The 18,385-nt window shown below is 46.9% G+C and overlaps 1 protein-coding gene across 1 annotated transcript in view; it reads left to right on the forward strand.

Annotated features, from left to right (window-relative positions):
- Window positions 1-2,385: 2,385 nt before the first annotated feature.
- The window catches only part of Sptb (spectrin beta, erythrocytic), a 128,035-nt gene continuing 112,035 nt past the window's right edge, over window positions 2,386-18,385 (forward strand). Inside the window, exon 1 of the mRNA XM_052739540.1 lies at window positions 2,386-2,633. The gene's annotated coding sequence lies outside the window, so the exon portion shown is untranslated. The remainder of the gene's footprint in view (window positions 2,634-18,385) is intronic.

The raw sequence follows: 18,385 nt of genomic DNA on the forward strand, positions 1-18,385 counted from the left end.
GCAGGCAAAGTCCCCTGACCAATGAAGTTGAGTGCCCATCTTTATCTCACGTAGAGAGTTCTTAAAGACACTCTATAATCTTCGGAGAAGCTCCCTGAAGGCTCGCCTTTTCAATCATGACCTTGATAGTGAGCCGGTCTCTCAGCGTTTCCTTTTTCCCCTTTTCACAGTCCCTTGTTGGGCAATGCCCTTTCTCTCTACACCTCGAAACTTCCTCTCTCACCGGTCCTGATTTATCACTTCACTGTAACTCTATTAGCTGAGATGCATTTGGGGATGCTGTCAGGATAACAGGATCTGCAGCAAATGAGGTTGTATTGAATTATTTATCGTTCAGCTAAAGTGGAGATAGGCTCAGTAGACGAGCCGGTTTGTAAAATCTTGGGGATAATCTGTCAGCTGCTTTGGAGCTTTCATGATATTAATTTTTTTTAAATTTGTGGTTGAAAATTAAAAATTTGAATGCTCCAAAGGAAAATGTGTATGTGACCATTAAGTTCTGAGCCACAACCCTATAGCTAAGAATTATCTGTTTCCTGTAATATAAAATTATGTAGCAGCAAAGCTGCAATTCTGGGATTCATGAATTTATTTAATAAGTTTAATCACACAGGGTTTAAAAAATATAAATACATAATTTTCCTCCTTTTTTTTTCTTTCAAAAAATAGATCAAGGATTTCTACTTGTGATATGTAAGTCTCAGCTTTTGAAGTTGGCCTGTATTTGCTTTTTGGTTTTGCCAGAATTTGGTTTTCAAAAGGACAGTTTTTTAACTCAATAACAAGCAAAGCAAATTATTTGGGATGTTTATTTTGGGGATATATATATATATATATATATATATATATATATATATATATATACCCCAGGGCCTTTGGAGTGCTAACCGTGGGCTCTACTGAAGAGCCCCAGCCCCAGCTGCCCACAAAGAATTCTAGATGTCATCCAACGGTGGGAAAGGAGGAGGAGGACAATCCTAACCTCTAGGGTGACCCTGGCCATTGTGTCCTCTTCCCTGGAATACTAGTACCATTAGGGGAATCGCTATGTAATAAGGACTCAGACAAGAGGAAGTGGAGAGTCCTGTGGCTTTGTAATACCTGTGGATTTTGTACCATTTAGCATTCCTTACTGTCCAAATACCTACTCTCAAAAAGTGTGACTGCAGCAGGCAGTGAAATATCTTTGGCGTACCTTTAATACTCAAGCTAAGCTTGAACATCTGGCAAGTGAACACCCTTTGCAGATGAATCCTAGAAAAACAGCATAATTATACACCCAAGCCAACAAGTCACGAGTAAGGCTGTTTCTTCTTAAGAATTCCTGGGAGCATCCAAGTTAAAACTTCCTTCTGCATCTATGCTCTTTTCAGTCGCCACTGCTGTCTCCAATATACCTGTGATTACCTGGGTGGATGGTCCGTGAGAGATCATCCTAGGCACAGTGTGCGGAGAAAAAACAAAAACAAAAAAACCCAAAACAAGAAAATGATGAAAGGTACAGCAAGGCGCGCGGCAAACCTTACAGAGCAATGACCTTGTATTGTTGAGAAGTCAAGGCAACAGCCTGCCCTGCAAGCCGCCCATGTTGGTCTGTATCACTCTCCCTAGCCGATCCTAGATGCCTTACGGACGGTTCTTCCTTGGCACCCTTGGTTCTGGCCTACTGGATCCCACCCCACCAAAGCTTGCAGTGGGAAAGCCAAGTCCTGCCAAGAGACCCGGGCTCACAGGAAGGTTCAGGTGGGCTGGTGTGCCCATTTGCCTGTTGATTACGGCCCCTGAAATGTGCGACTGCAGGCTGCGCGCCACCAACCTGCCTAGCCTGGTTCTCCCGGACAGTACTAGGCTTGAGAGCTGGAATCGCGGCCTCGAGCCCGCAGGCTGGGGGCGGGGGCCTCGGCCCAGTGCCCACCCCCTGCGCTCCCAGCGTCTGCTCCTACTACCAGCGGGTTGTAGCCGGCCGGGAGCGCGCTTTCTAACGTAACCGGCCCACGGGAACAATCTGTCCCTTCCAACCGATCTCAGGAGGGGCGCAACAGCTCGGGAGCCCTCCTCATCCACCCACCCTACGGCCTAAACGGGGTCGTTCGATGTATTTTCAAAACCAGATCTTTAGGCTGCGGGGACGCAGGGCGGGAAAGGCTGGGAGGACTCCTTTACGCCGCCAGGCTTGCAGCTCCGGGCGCACGAATTAGGCCCGAGCTGCAGAGTCGAGCCCTTTTCCCTAGGCTAGGGGCTCGGGGTGTGCGGGATCAGGGGAGGTGAGCGAGGACCGGGGCGCCCCTGGTCCAGGCGGCGGCGGCGGCGGCGCTAGCGGCTGGGCAGGTGCCCCCGGGCGCGCAGGCTGATTGGCAGGTGCAGGAGTGGGTGGGGAAGGCGGGCCTGGCGCTGCGGGAGGCTGCGGCCCCGCCTCCCCGCCCCCGCCGCGGGACTATCTGGTCCCGGCAGCAGCGATGTCCCCCGGCAGGAATGTCCCTCCTCAGATAATGTTATTTATATCTCTGGGCGGGTCCGCGGCTCCGCAGCACCAGGCGCCCGGCGGCCACTGTGCCAGGAGCCCCGTGCTGCCCTCCTCCCCCTGCGCCGCCGCCCCCGGGCTCGGGGTGGCCGCCGCTTCAGCCCCAGCGCAGGTGAGTCCCCGAGGGCCGCGCGGCGGGAGGGAGCTGGGTGCCCCGGAGCCAGCGCTGGGGAGCACGGGGGCCCAGGGGGCGGGTGACGCGCCGGCCCTGTGGGGGCCTGGCCCTGGGTGCCAAGCGTGGAGCGGGAGGGGTGCGGAGCACTGGAGGCCCTGGCGGCTGCGGCAGTCGTCACCCCGGGACGCGGGAATCCGCGTGGGCTTCGCAGGCGCTGGGCGAGCGGGGCGCTAGCTTTGGGAAGCTGGCTGGTAGAGTGTTGCCCTGGGGCGCTGGGAGTGGGTTTTGGGGGGTGTGTGTTCTCTGCCCCCTCCCCCAGGACCCTCCCCTGGGAGCAAGGGGGGGGGTGATCCTGCCTATCACTCGTCCGCGCCTGTGCCTCCGGTTGCCTGGCTTCTCAACCTCCGGGCGTGTCGGATCCTCTTCTGGAACTTGGCTAGCTCGCTCCCCGGCTGCCCAGCGCCAAGGCTAGGAGGACAGTTCAGGGCAGCAGAGGGGGCCGGGCCTCCGGATGCCGGGCAGGACGTGCAGAGTGGCCCTGTGTAGACCGAGAAGGGAAAGATCAAGTGTCCCAGAACTGTACGTCAAGGACCCCCCCCCCCCCAAACCCGTCCCATGCCCTTTTGAGTTCCTGTTCTCCAAGCGTCTACTGCCCACTCTACCCGTCCCCTTGGTGCCAGTTCCAACAACTTAGCCCAAAGAAACAGCAGAAAGTGGAAGAAATAAGAGCTTTAACACAGTCCTCAAGTCCCACCAACTTCCCCAGACTTCCCAAAGGGGAAATAGCTCGGAGGCTTGAGTACAGTTTCCGTGACAACAAGCCTTAGGTAGGGCCTTGATTTATAGCCTATTAATATCCAAACCACTGTTTTCAGTGAGCAATTAGAGGTGCTAGGAGTTAATAACACCCCTAACTCACTGAAGGAAAAATGCAAAGGAGCCACTGTTTTAGATGCATCCGGCGCGGTGGGATGGGATTATACAGTGACAGTCTCTTTTACTGAGAACTTCAGTGGGGAGAGGATATGGCTGTCACCTCCACGCTCGGAGGCAGCCACGCAAAAACCCTGCCTGTGGCAATCAGGATGTATATAGTTCGGTTTCCAAGGGGAGGTGATTCAGACAGCTCCAGAATGAGAGGAGCCTTCAGAGGGAGAGGAAGGAAAAAAAAAAGGCATATCATTTAAGCTGTTCTCTTAGGCTACCCTTAGCTTCACAGATCGCTCAGAATTTTATTCTAGAATTCTCTTTGTAACTGCTCTGTGACAATGACCCAGGGTCGTCATTTCCTATTCCAGGATCAGACTTTATATGCTTTTCCAATGAGCCTTGGGAAACTCTTACAAATGCAAAATGTTGCTTAATATATGCTGCTCAGCACCCCCAGAGGCTTGGGAACTAGCTAAGGAAAGGAATGGTAAACTTACAACAGAGAAGAGCCCACCGACCTTGAAATGAACTGACTCCAAAGGCCGGCCATTTATACAAAGTGTTATCAAATTCTAGTGTTGAGTAAAGCACAGATGGACCCCTCTACTGTTGCACCTCGATTTATCAGTGGCCCAGCGGTGGTGGCTTGGAACGAGCCAGTCCTGTTAATCTTGAGTTCTCGGAAGACATAGAGTTCACTCATGGAATTGAAAGCACCCAAAAACTTCCAGGCATTCAGGCTGGGCCTTGCAGCACAGGCCTATCAAGTTTTCCCGAGTGACTTGCCCAGTGGAGAGCTGGGATACCGCCTTTTGCTCCGGCCATTGCTTTTTCCAAGTGCTCTGAAGGTGTAGTAGAAGCAACACCTGTTGGATTGTTAGCTTGGGGGGAAAAGGCATAACTGGAGGCTGGCTCCCACCTGCCATCACGTTCAACACAATAAACATGACTATTTCAGGCAAACTAGGTGTGAGTGAAAGCTTTGAACTTAGTCTGCCACAGTTTTGGAAAATAGTTGGTTTTCGGTAAATAGAAAGAATAAGAGCTTTCATTTTGTCTGTCTTTTATGTACTTGTGGCTGGCTGGTAGTGGTAGCAGTCTTTGTGGACCGAATGAGAGAAAGAATGAATGACCAGAGATTTCTTTATTAATTGTTGTATTAATTGTCAATTCTGCAAGGTCACTCATATTATCCTGTTTTAAAAAGTGCAGAGACAGGGCTGGTGAGATGGTTCAGTGTGTAAAGGTGTTGGCTGTACAAGTCTGGTGATGGACTCCACAAAGTTGCCCTCCGACCTCCACACGTGTCCATGCACATGTGCGCACATACCATAATAATACTTTTTTTTTTTAAGGGAGGAAATGGGTTCAGGGAATTAAATGACTTGTCTGCATCACACAGCTGATGAGAGATGAGATGAGGCCAGGATTCAGGCTCTGTTGCTTGCTCTGGTGTCTTTTTAAGATTAGACACTGGGCAGGGGATGTGGATTTGCTTGGGCAGATTTGCTATAGCATTCTTCACTCCTTGGGCCTCAAATCGTAATTGTGCTTATATCGGAGAAGTCTAAAATATATTACCTCAAGGCAGTATTGAGCCATTTATTTGCTCGAAAGTTCTTTAGCCTGGCCTATTATTTTCAGGTCGTTGTTTCAAGGACAGAATTATAATTTTGGCAATAGTCAAACACAGATTTAAAAAAAACAAAACAAAACAGATTTTCCTTTGAGTCCTGGAAGTGGCCAGAAGGGCTTGATGATGCACAGGGACAGTGTGATGGGACAGAGGGTGACTATAAAAAATTCATGAGGCAAACAGGATTGGGGTTGGAAGGAACCTTGGAGGTCACTGAATCTAGCCTTCCGTTTATGTGATCGCTTGCTTAAAGGTGAGCCTTGGCTGCCGCTTATCTGGTCATTTATGTTATTTCCTTGCTTTTTGCCATTCTAACCCAATTCTTCCCTGTATTTCTCTCTTTCCCTTGGCAAATGAGGTCTGTTTCCTGCAGTTCTGTCCATTCAAACCATGGAGGTTTTCATTCCTTTGGGGAAGATGAGCAAGAGCGTTCTTCAATATCCAATATTTACAGCTTAGTGAAATTCAAAACTGGGAAAGAAAATGAAAACATCCTAGGTTAGGGAAAAGAGAATATCTTTGTGATCATTAAATGCAGATCTCTAATTTCCCCAATGCTTGTTAACATATGTAGATGTATATGTGCATTATCTGATATAAAAGGTATGCACATTACATTATCTACAGGCAGTACACATCTCAAGGCAAGTCTTATTATGTAGCGTTTCTGGAGGATGAGAAAGAACTACTGGGATTGTCAGGTACCTGTTTGGTTTTTTGTTTATTTGATAAAAAATTTTGTTTTTCATGTATATGAATATTTAGCCTAAATGTCTATATGTGTACCACTTGTGTTCCTGGTACTATATGGGGCCAGAAGAGAGCGTTGGATCTCCTGGCACTGGAGTTACAGAGGACTGTGAGCCTTTGTGGGTGCTGGGAACAGAATCTGTGTCCTTTGCAAGAGCAGTACACACTCTTAACTGCTGGGTCATCTCTCTAGTCCCCAGATACCTGTTTTTAATCTAATCTAATCACCAAATTGCTCTTGAAGAATATTATTTCAAAGTCAAACACTCTGTCCAAAATCAAACTCTACCCAAGACATGTAAAGGCAGAAAACATGACCAGTGGGCAGTTTGAAGTAATCACGTTAGTTCATTGTCTATGATGCACTCTCCATCACTCCCAACCTCCAGATTAACACTTATCAATTGAGTTGGGAGCATCAGGAAGGAAAATAGCTATTATGTGGGCTGATGAGAAATTTGATTTTATAATGATGCTTGGCAGGGAAGCCCATGGATACTGGGCTCTGAAGTCACGCAGGCAGATGTGGTAAGACAGAAATACAGGATACTTGTGCATGGGTGTTTGTTTTCGTGGTAAGACAGAAATACAGGATACTTGTGCATGGGTGTTTGTTTTGTCTGTAGAGTAGTTTGGACTCCCGGTCTTGACGGCAGATGTTTTTGGTTACTCTGTTGTGGGGAAGGAATATGGGAGGAAGAGCCCATACGTTGCTTGGTGTGCTAGATCACCACTCTGCATTTATTTGTTGGGGTTATCAGACATGTGTCTCTCCTCTGACAGCCCCAGGAGGTGTACTTGGAAGGTGGAGCTGGAGATCAAAGGAGAATGTAGGAAGCAGTCAGGGGACTTCACTGCCAGAGCTGGCTCCTCTCACTGAATAGACAACTCCCGGTGGTAAATACTTAGAAAATGCCATAGCATGTTTCCTTTTGTTGCCCTGCTTATTTCTTCATTCACAGCCAAGCCGTCTGAGTTCTTCCATTTTCAGCCAGCTTTGGCTGAGCATCGAATCACCAGGGGACCACCAGCCTTGCAGCTCAGCTCGCAGAGTTTAAAGGCTGAAGTACAGTCACAGACAGAGTGCTTTCTCAGTGAATTGTTCGGCTGGCTTCTGACATCCCCAGGCCACCTCTCATTTTGTTCTTCCCTTCTGGTTGCAGGAAATATTACAAAGCTGTCTTCCTGCTACCTCAGCAAGGCCCTCTCAGGCTTTGCTATAATGCTTTATTTCCATTATATCGGTGCAGACCTGGCTGAGGGTATAATTAAAGGGCAATTAAAACTCAGACATATATCATGTTAACAGTGGGGCAAAAGCAGGTTCCCTTTCTTTCGTTTGAATGCTGTAAATTTAGCAAATGAGTAGGAACGGGGCCTAGAAAAAAAGACTTTGCATTGAATTGGCCTGGGATCCTGCAGCATATTTATGAAAAGAGGAACAGGGCACCTTGACAGTCAAAGAACAATAATTGCTTTGAATTATAGTCAGTTCCGAAGTTTTCACTATTGTGAAAGAAGCAGAAACTTGGATAGTCTTGAAAATGAATAAGTTGAAGATCTTTTCTATTTGTACCAGACATAAATATGGGCGTGTCCCATGTGAGGATTCACGGCGTTTCAGAGGAAGCAAGGTGCATTTACAGTCTGACTTATGAGGATGGAAATGAGGTCTGGGACCTCATCCTGTCCCCGTGCTCAGTTCTTGACGCTTCCCTTAGGACTGGTGAATCAGCTTCATCTTCCAGCGAGTTCCCTCAGGAGCACAAAGACAAGACCTTTCCTAACCCTGAGTCAGAGGTCACGGAGCCTTCACTGGAAAGGCCTGAGAAAGCAATTGAGATATATTAAAAGAGAGCGAATGTAGGGCAGGTACTGTGTACCTCACACTGGTATATGCTCAAGGACACAGAGAAGGGGCAGATGGAGGTCCGTCCATTCACTACTAGGAGGCAGACCTGCAAACAGGCATGGTAGACTCCTTGGGGAAAAAAAAAATGGTGTTCCCAGGCAAAGGCCATGGCAGGAAGATGTGAGTCAGGTTGGGGTGTTCAGGAAGGCTTTAAAAAGCGTCAAGGGCTATAGAAAAGGGGAGGCTGGGAAGGGCATGGTGCAGGGTTGTGAGTATGTGGTGCCACACAGATGGGCAGTAGAGCATAATTACATTCCAGAATGAGTAGTTCCATGTGGCTGGAATGTGACCACACAATGGAGATGATTTAGGGTTGGTTTGCTGAAGAACTTCACAAGTTCATGTTGAAATCAGTGTATTTGTTTACCTGGAATTGTGTGTGTCGCAGGGACCTGACCAGATCCTGGTTTGGACAAAGCTCGTTAACAGTGGGAGGAGAAAGTGAATTAAAGTTTGGTAGAAGGTGCACTTATCCTAAAGCAAGGGAGTGAGCACTCAATGTTTAGTCCCTTCAGTTTTTAGGATGTCTTTGTTATCACTTCATTTTATCTTAAAGTGACCACACAAGAAGATTTCATTATCCGTCCTTTAGAGTTGGGGGACTGGATTAGAACTGTCCCCAGTGGTTGACAGCTGAACCTGTCTATCACCCAGTTTCCTGCTTCCGTTGCTGGAGCCTTCTCCAGGTTCTCTCCACAGGAGAATTGAATATTCTGAGCTTCCTGGCCAAGAGGAATTGCTTTCTTCCTTCAGTGGAACTTTCCATCTGAGTTTATTGGTTTTAGAGAGAGGCATAGAGAAGCTGGTGGCAGTATTTACACTTTGACATACCCACAAAACCTCAAGAATGGCCCTACAGAGGATACGGTGATGATGGGGGAAAGCACAAGATAATGGCCCACCAGCAGACACCGCAGATAGATACAATGATGGGTTTCCGTGTTTGTCGATGCGTTGGCTTTTCCAATCCCTTATCCCAAGTTTGCTGTGCACCATTATACCTCTGCCTCATTTGGGACCTCAAATTTTTCTTGTTTTCCCAGTGACGTCAGCTGCTTTTGGCTTGTACCTCCTTTAGTCTCCAAAAAATATTCTTATTTACCTACCAAACGTATTCTAGGCTCAAGGGGGTACACCAGTGAGCATGAGGGCGGGGTCCTACATCATGGAGGGCACCTCCTCACTGGGAGAGACACATATTAAATCACATCGACAGGCAGCCAATAGGTAGATCATAATATCGGGTACTACAGGGAAAAATTAAACAACACGAAGGGAGCAAGAGATGGTTCTGTTGAGCCGGGTGGTGGTGGCACACCCCTTAACCCCAGCAGAGGCAGGTGGATCTCAGCCTGGTCTACATAGAGAGATCCAGGACAGCCAGAGCAGCACAGAGAAACCCTGCCTTGAGAAACAAATGCGGGGGGCGGGGGGGGGGGGGGGCGGGGGGAAGATATAGATAGATGGAGGGAGGGGGGGGCTTCTGTTGGGTGAGGTGGGCAGTCAGCAAAGGACTGCTGGGATTTCATCTCAGCAGAGATCCGAAAGAAAGGAGAAAGGAGGTCATGGGGTGTTTAGGAGTGGAGATTCAGGTTTTCGCTTTAGTCCGAGTGAGATAAGAAGTCACTGGACATTGTGGCCGGAAAAGTGACCTGTTCAGGTTTGTATTTAAAGAGGTTCTATCCGGCATCCAGAGGACTGATTGTGGAGGTGGAAGCAGGGAGGGAGCTCAGTGAAAACGACTGTGCTCCAGGTGACAGGCGAGGTATGGGGCGAGGGGGGTGGTACTCTGTAGTTGGATTCTGGGTGTATTTGGAAGATAGGCTTGATGGGATTTGGAGAGGGAGGGTAAGAGAAAAAAGAATAAGTCAATGATGATGCAATTGTTTGGGGCCCGAACAAATGTCAAAATAAAAAGACCATTTATTGAGATGGTGATACTTTTTTTTTCTTTTTTTGATTTTTCGAGACAGGGTTTCTCTGTGTAGCTTTGCGCCTTTCCTGGAACTCGCTTTGGAGACCAGGCTGGCCTCGAAATCACAGAGATCCGCCTGGCTCTGCCTCCCAAGTGCTGGGATTAAAGGCGTGCACCACCACCGCCCAGCGAGATGGTGATACATTTTATCAAACATACGTGAGTCTATTATTTTGGATTTCTGGTTTCATTGAGGAGTTGTGTGTGTGTGTGTGTGTGTGTGTGTGTGTGTGTGTGTGTGTGTGTGTGTGTGCCTGTATGTTCAGGTTCCTGCCCAGGCCAGAAGAGTGTCGGATCCCCTGGTGCTGGTGTCACAGGCAGTTGGGTGTGGAATCCCATACTTGTTACTTGTATGACTGACCTGAAGGTGACTGCAGACTCCTTTTATTATTAGTGTTGAATTATGCTCAGCCAAGCAATATGCTCATTCGTTTATTTGGGGTTTGTTTCGTTTTTATTTATACATTTATTTGGGTGTGTGTGGCAGAAGGGCATTCACATGCCATGAGTGTGGAGGTCAGAGGACAACAATGGAGAGTCAGTTCTTCCTCTCCACCGCGTGGGGCCAGGGAATTGGACTCGGTTGTCAGTCTTGGTGGCAAGTCTTTACTCACGGAGCCTTTGCTTGTTTCTTTAAGACAGGGTCTTGTTATGTAGCCTAGGCTGGCCTTGAATTTGTGATCCTTCGGTCTCAGCTTCTCTGTTGCTGGAATTGCAGGTGTGTCCCACCATACTCGGCTGATAATAAACTCTTTTTTTTTTTTTTTTGGTTTTTCGAGACAGGGTTTCTCTGTGTAGCTTTGCGCCTTTCCTGGAACTCACTTTGGAGAACAGGCTGGCCTCGAACTCACGGAGATCCGCCTGGCTCTGCCTCCCGAGTGCTGGGATTAAAGGCGTGCGCCACCACCGCCCGGCGATAATAAACTCTTAAGGGAAGGAACTATGTATGAACTGCAGTCCTGGGTCTTACATAAAGTTCCCACTAAGGCTATTGGAAGTAGAAGTTCCATTTGTAACTTCAAAAAAGATGTCTGTTTTATTTTTATTTTATAATTTTTTTAAATAATTGATCTAAGTTTTTATACTGACTAGTCACTTTTAAAAAAATTATTTAAATTTATTTTATGTGCTCTGGTATGAAGGTGTCAGAGCCCCTGGAACTGGAGTTACAGACAGTTGTGAGCTGCCATGTGGGTGCTGGGAGTTGAAAGCAGGTCCTCTGGAAGAAGAGCCAGTGCTCTCAACCATTGAGCCATGTCTCCAACCCCAACTAGTCAATTTTTGATTGTGGCTTTGAGACACAATCTCATTATGTAGCCCAGGGTGGCCTCACAACCTTCCTCCCTTTGCCTCCTGTGTACTGGTGTTACAGGCATATGCAACCATGTTCAACTCCTTATTAATAATTTTTGATAGATGGTGCTGGTACACAGGGTTAGATTAATTGAAAATTGCTAGGTGATAGCTACCCACAATGCTCTCTTTCTAGTGGGCTACAAAGGTGTCCTTTGCCAGGGAATGGTAACTGGAGAGTGTTCCTTTACATGAGAGGTTCTCAACCTGTGGGTCACTACCCCTTTGTGGGCCTTTCAAGGGGATTGATACCCTGAATGTCAGATATGATTTATTTAGATTATGATTCATAACAACAGCAAATTACAGTTATGAAGTAGCAAAGAAAATAATTTTATGGTTGGGGGTCACCTCAGCATGAGGAGCTGTGTTAAAGGATTGCAGTGATAGGAAGGTTGAGAACCACTGCTGTAGATGAAGAACTTTCTAATATACCCTGATTCATGCTCTCCCTGTCTTCAGGTGGCCAGGGCTGGAACCCAGGGCCTCTTCCCTGTTAGGAAGAACATCCTGCATTTCAGCCACACACACACCTCCAGGGCTCTATATCCGCTTGTCAGAAACAAAGTTTGGTGTTTTTGTTTTTTTGCCCCTAAATGATGAAGAATAGTTATTTCATGGGCATGGCAACCATGCAATTAAAATGTTTTTCTTCCTAAATGGTGATAAATATGCCTGGCTTAAAATTTGTGACTTAAATAACTTTTAAGTATACAGGTCGGTGGCAAAATTGCGTCCACATTGTTCTCTCGCCATCGTCGTCCATCTCTAGAGCTTTCTCTCATCTTCGAAACCCAAACACTGGATCCGCTAATTCCCATTGTCTCTCCTCCCCATCCACAGACAGACGCTTGGGTCACTTCCAACCCCTGCCTATTGTAAATTACACTGCTACAAACATGATATCACTGTGAAAAATGCACGTATCTCTTCAAGATTCTGTTTTTTCCTTTTGGATATATATCTAGAAACAGAGTTGCTGGATCATCGTATATTCTTTTTTTAAGGAACCCATCCATCAGTTTTAATATTACCTTCCACTGTTTAATATCTCCAAGGGGAAGAGAAAAAAATGTATTAATAGCATCACTTTGGTGGCCACACTGAACCTAAATATTGTTTGAGATCATTCTCTTTGGGGAGTAACTTGTCCAAGCTCCCGAATGTGTCCATAGATCAGGTCGACTATTTTTAGACTGAACACTTAGAGGGCAGGTACGTGTTTACTTGGCTTCCTAGATCGTGTAGCCGAACTCAGGTGGGGAAGGTGTAAATATTATAGGAAGATGTACGTCAGCCAAGAAGTCTCCTTGAGCCGGATGATGAGCATCTGGGCCGATTCCAGCTCCTTTTCTCTTTGTCTTTGCCCTTGGGCAAGAACTCCCTCTTTCTCTGACATTCCCAAGGTGTATGTGTGTGTCACCTTAATATTTATTATTACCCTCGAATTTTTCCTTACAGATTCTTTTCAAGCTTACACATTGCCTCATCTTGGTCGCCTTGCTGATGGCCCCTTCCCTGGCTAGGGCTTAGGGTGGCACCAAGTGTTTACTCCTTATTTTCAGGGCACTCTTCTCATTCCTTAGCTGCAGGAGGAATTATCTGCCATCTGATTGTCAACTTGCCTTCTATACTATTTGGCCAAGTTTCTTGAGATAGCAAAATGAATCCAGTTCTTTTTCTTTCTTTCTTTTTTTTTTCTTTCTAGTTTTAAAAATATTCCTAGCACCTAAAGCCATGGTTGGCACACAGAAGGGAGTGTTTTAGAATTTTTTATTGACTTAAACAAAAAGGCTTTGACATTACGTGTACCTGTGTGTGTGTGTGTGTGTGTGTGTGTGTGTGTGTGTATATATAAATTTTATGTATATATGTTTTTGCCTTCATGCATCTCTGTGCATCTTGTGTGCCTGATGCCCATGGAGTTTCAGACAGTTGTGAGCCCCCATGTGGGTGCTGGGAATTGAACTTGGGTCATCTGGAAGAGCAGCCAGTACTCTGAGCCAATCTTCCCAGCCCCAAATGAATACATATTTTAACTTGGAAATGAACTTATAGTAACAATAAGTCAACATTTATTGAGAACTTATTGCTAGTCTTGGCACTATGCTAGAAGTTTTCATGTGTATTTATAATATCATATATGTACTATTATTTTCCTAATTCAACAGATTAAAAAAAAAGCCAAGCAGTTAATTTACCCAACTCTCTACCCACTAAGGTTAAAGCCAGACTTGAACCCACATGTATTTATTCCAAAGTGCTGCCTTTGAACCATTGTGTCTACCCATATTTGGGTGGAGGTTAACATTACAAGACTCTCAATTTCAAGGATTCTTTTCTTTAAAGTCCTGCATTTTTAATCATTTGAAATTAGATAGGTAATTAATTGCATACTTCCACATGCTGCTTTATATTTGCAAGGATTTAACCTCATAGGCTTGAATCCCTTTATTAGCGTTTAATAAATAATTAATGTTCTGAGTCCTACTTCCGACATGGTGCTTTGACATCTGAGGATAGAGATGTTGGTTAGTACTCTACAATATACCCACGGTTGTAAGGCAGCTAAAGCAGTAAAGCTGCTTTGGAAAAAGTCAGAATTATTGTTCAGGCAGTCATGCTGTGTCGTACCCCCCCCCCCTCGCCGACACCCATAACCCACAAGCATTCTCACTCTGAAACTGGGCCCTGCCTTGGACTCTGCCAGCTGGGTTCCCTGTTTCTCCTTTATAGTACTTACTCTTTTTTTTTTTTTTCTTTTTTGAGACAGGGTTTCTCTGTGTAGCCCTGGCTGTTTTTGAACTCTCTCTGCAGACCAGGCTGGCCTCAAACTCAGCAATCCTCCTGCCTCTGCCTCCGAGTACTGGGATTAAAAGTGTGCACCACCCCTGCCTGGCTATCCTACTTATTCTTAACATTTTTTCGGCCCATTCCTTTCTATGAGCTATTGTTGTTAGGGTTGCCAGTGCACCCACAGCCTGGTCTAGCCTTGGCCTCCACCTCGGTTCCAGATGTGTGCCACAGCCTTCTCCTGGCTGTCATCATTTGCTCTCCGCTTTATCCCCAGTCCTGCTCTTCTGCCTTTTGATGATGGTTCCTTGTGTCCCCATCTCCTCAAACGAAAACTTCAGCAGCATTTTGCGTAGTTCTCCTTTTCAAGCTTTCGAATCCCCCTGGCTGCCGACTTCTGTTGGGGTTTTCTTCCAGAATTTCCAGATTAGTTTCTGTCTCCCAGGACCCACCTAAGTTATGGTGTGCTTGCATGACTGGCTTTCCACCTTTACCTCTTCAGTCCATGCCACACCCTGACCTCAGAATTGTTCTTAAAGCTGTGAGTCTGGTCAAGTCATTTTACTGTTTTTGTTTGTTTCGAGACAGGGTTTCTCTATATAAGAGCCTAGCTAGAACTTACCTTGTAGACCAGGCTGGCCTCAAACTCACAGAGATCCGCCTGTCTCTGCCTCCCAAGTGCTGGGATTAAAGGCGTGCGCCACCACGCCCAGCCATTTTACTGTTTTATAGTTCTTAGGTTCTCTGTTGTCCCCAAGTACAATTCCAAGAGGAAAGGCTGTGGCTGTAGCTCAGTGATGAGACTTACCTAGCATGAGTTCAAGTCCCATTGAAGAAATAAAGTTAAGTGACCCACAGGGACCTTTACAGTCTGTGCCTGCCTTTCCCAGATCCATGTCCTCTCCATTTCCCCACTTTGGATGTCTGTGACTTTGCTGCACTTGAGATGTGTTTTCATACCTCTGTGCCTGGGTTTCTGCTGCTGTCTAGTCCTGGAATGCCTGTCCCCCTTTTGTGGGCCACAGACTCTGTGTGTTGTGTGCCTGAAGACCCCACTCAGAGAAAACCCTCAGATACAACTGTGAAAATACCCTGAAACCCCGGTCTCTCCACCCTAACTTAGGGAGACATGTTTTTCTCCTCTGTTGGTTCTCACACTGCTGGGTTGTGTGTAGGACTCTGCTAGGTTATGAATTCCTTTGTAGAACGGACAGTGTCTTGTTCCCATGGAGACTCCCTGGCTCTTGGGTGATAGTCTAGAACTGCTGACTGAATGGAGTGATGGAGGGGCTTTCTGGAATATTCAGCACTGTGCTAAACCAAAATAGGCGCCCACAGAAGTCTCTGAAGACGGGCTAATGGAAGATACTAGCTGTTCATGAATGAGGCTGAGCGATGAGGACTGTCTAAGACGTGAGTGGGGACTCTTCCCACCTCCTCCTCCAGCTCTGTTCCACTTATTGGAAGGAAAAGTAACAACTGATTTTAACAGGCATCACCAGAACAGGTAAAAATTCATTCATCCAGCATCCCAGTCCCTCCCACCTCATTTTCAGCGGATGTTTGGTGCTGACCCTCAGGACGCAATGATGAAAGCTTTTTGGTAGTTGCTTCAGCTACATCTGTATAAGATTTGTCTTATAAGGGGAAAGAGTTCATAAAAAACACTCCAGGAAAACAAAACAAAAACATACAAACAAATACTCGCCAAGATTCCTTTATAGAAGTTTTGATTTTCTGGGTACGTGTAACCTGCGTGCCTGTTTGCTCGTCTGTAGACACACGGAGTGGAAGCAGCGTTGGATAATGTTATAGTGCTTGTTGTTGATTCTGCTTTCATTTCTGCCTTACCCCTACAAAGTGAGTCTCACCAATGGCTGGACTCGCTCGCATTCCGTTTGCTCAGGCCTTTGAGTGTTTTTTTGTTTCTTTCAACAAAACTCTCTGTCATGGGCACACTCCCACTCTCGCCCCATTTCTGTGTCTGGTGTTTGAATGCCGTTAGTCAGTGAGTGGAGCTGGGAAGCCTTTGTAAATGTGTGGTAGGGTCTGAGATGAACCGGCAGACAGAAGGCCTTCAAAGGCTTTGGAAAGATGTCCTCAGGATAAAGAAAGGTAGAGGACAAAGTCGGGCTTTCTGATGGAGTGAAAGAAGAGAGGTAGACACAGAAGAGACTCAGCCCCCCCCCCCCCCACCGGGATAATTGGTTGGAATCTCAATGTGTTCTGAGGGGCGTAATAGTGAAGCCAATGATAGTAGACAGCAGTCAACACATTTGAGAGTGCAGGGTGAGAGTAGAGTAAACCTCAAACAGCTTCTAGAAGGTCTAGGAAGCCATGAAGACTAGTGATCACCCTGTGGCAGGACACAGAGGTCACACTGGTGGTAGTCTGGCTGCTGGTGACTCGGCTCTATGCCTTTTGAGGGGAACGGTCCTTTTCATGTTTGGAGATGGTTTGCATTGCAGTGTTCTGGCTGCTGTCTGGTCTCACGTCTCATTTAAATTCTGGGCTCCTACATATAGAGTTAGTAGATCCAGTTCTGCCTTTCTGTATGTGTTGACTGAAACCGTTGGGATGGGAGAGGGTCCTTTGCTCTGCGGAGGTCTGAGAAGAGTGGAGGTGTTTACAGGTGCAGAGAGTGAGGTACCATCCTAGAATCCAAGCCAAGAACTCTGGGAAAGGAAGTGGGCGAGTATCCTCCAAGACAGAAACCCGTACGTACCTATGAGGACAAACCAGGTCATTTGCATTGCAAAACTGGGTGAAGTCACTTTGCCCAGAGACTGGAAAAATACTCAGCTGGTCTAGTCCAGCTGGGCTCTTCTCACCAGGGGTGCGTGAGCTGGGGGTGGGGGGTATAGTAGAGAAGTTAACACGGTTCCGCACTCTTAATGTAGCAATTCCACTGGCAGCCTGAGCTCGGCTGCTCGCATTGCTTCTGACCCAGAAAACACTCAGAAAATGACGGCAGTGAAGCACTCTTCTCAAGGTGAAGCGCCTAGTCCAGGTGGGGGAGGGACGCAGACTTGCTCCCCAGGGTTGAAGACTTCCTGCCTCTGCTGGGAGCCAGTTTTGTTTATACTGTGACCCAGAGGAAGTCATTTTACATCTCACCCGGCTTCCACCAGCAAAGAGCGCCTTCTGCTTGTTTTGCATAAGCCTTGCGCCTCCTCTGCAGAAGAGACACAGAATGAATTGGGGAGCTAAAAACTCCTGGCAGTCGTAAGTCTTTGCAAACAGCAGAGTCTAGTGAGCAGCGTGTTTGGTTGGCAAGTGATCTTTTCGAACTACACTGGGTTTCTCTGTCTATAAAACAGCAGGGATGCTTTCTCACTGAATTGCGAAGAGGATGGAGATGAAGTTGCATCCGCATTTCCTCTTTCAAAACCTGATGCTTGAGGCATCAGAATTCCTCAAAGAAAGACGTTCCATGGATACAGTGTACTCAAAGCACCTTGCCCATACATATATCAGTAACCTCAGAACCATCCCTGGAAAACATCTGATTCCACTCTTTAGGTTCTTTTTGTTTGGTTGGTTTGTGTGTGTGTGTGTGTGTGTGTGTGTGTGTGTGTGTGTGTGTGTGTGTGTGTGTGTGTGTGTTTGTGTGTGTGTAAGTTTCCTATTTTTTTTCTTGTGAACTTATTTTTTATTTTTTTTTTTTGGTTTTTCGAGACAGGGTTTCTCTGTGTAGCTTTGCGCCTTTCCTGGAACTCACTTGGTAGCCCAGGCTGGCCTCGAACTCACAAGAGATCCACCTGGCTCTGCCTCCCAAGTGCTGGGATTAAAGGCGTGCGCCACCACCGCCCGGCTTGAACTTATTATTTTTAATTTTATGTGTGTGGGTGTTTTGCCTGCATGTGTGCCTGTGCCCCACATGTGTGCCTGGTGCCCAAGGAGCCCAGAAGAGGGCATCAGATCTCCTGGAACTGGAGTTACAGCTGGTTGTGGGTGCTGGGAATTGAACTTGGGTCCTCTGCAAGAGCAGACAGTGCTCCTAACTGTTGAGCCATGTCTAGAACCCTGGCTGTCCTGGAACTCACTCTGTAGACCAGGCTGCTTTTGAACTCCCAAATGCTGAGATTAAAGGCGTGCACCACCACCACCCAGCAGTTTTAGAACTCTTAAGAGGAACCCGGATCCTCTGATTCATGCCCTGTAGCTAGGCCTTGCTCTTGATCTGCTCTTCTGTCTTTTTCCTTCTTTGTCGTTACAAGTTTTGTTTCTTTGGTTTTTGTTTTGTTTTTGCTTTTGTGTTTTTTGAGACAGGGTCTCACTGCGTAACCCTGGCTGGCTAGAACTCATTCTGTAGACCAGGATGGCCTTGAACTCATACAGATCTGCCTACCTCTGCCTCCTGGGTGCTGGGATTAAAGGAGTGCGCCATTCCTGGCCCT

The sequence above is a fragment of the Peromyscus californicus genome, unplaced genomic scaffold (genome assembly GCF_007827085.1).
Source record: "Peromyscus californicus insignis strain IS unplaced genomic scaffold, ASM782708v3 Scaffold_15__1_contigs__length_86483966, whole genome shotgun sequence".
Lineage (NCBI taxonomy): Eukaryota > Metazoa > Chordata > Mammalia > Rodentia > Cricetidae > Peromyscus > Peromyscus californicus.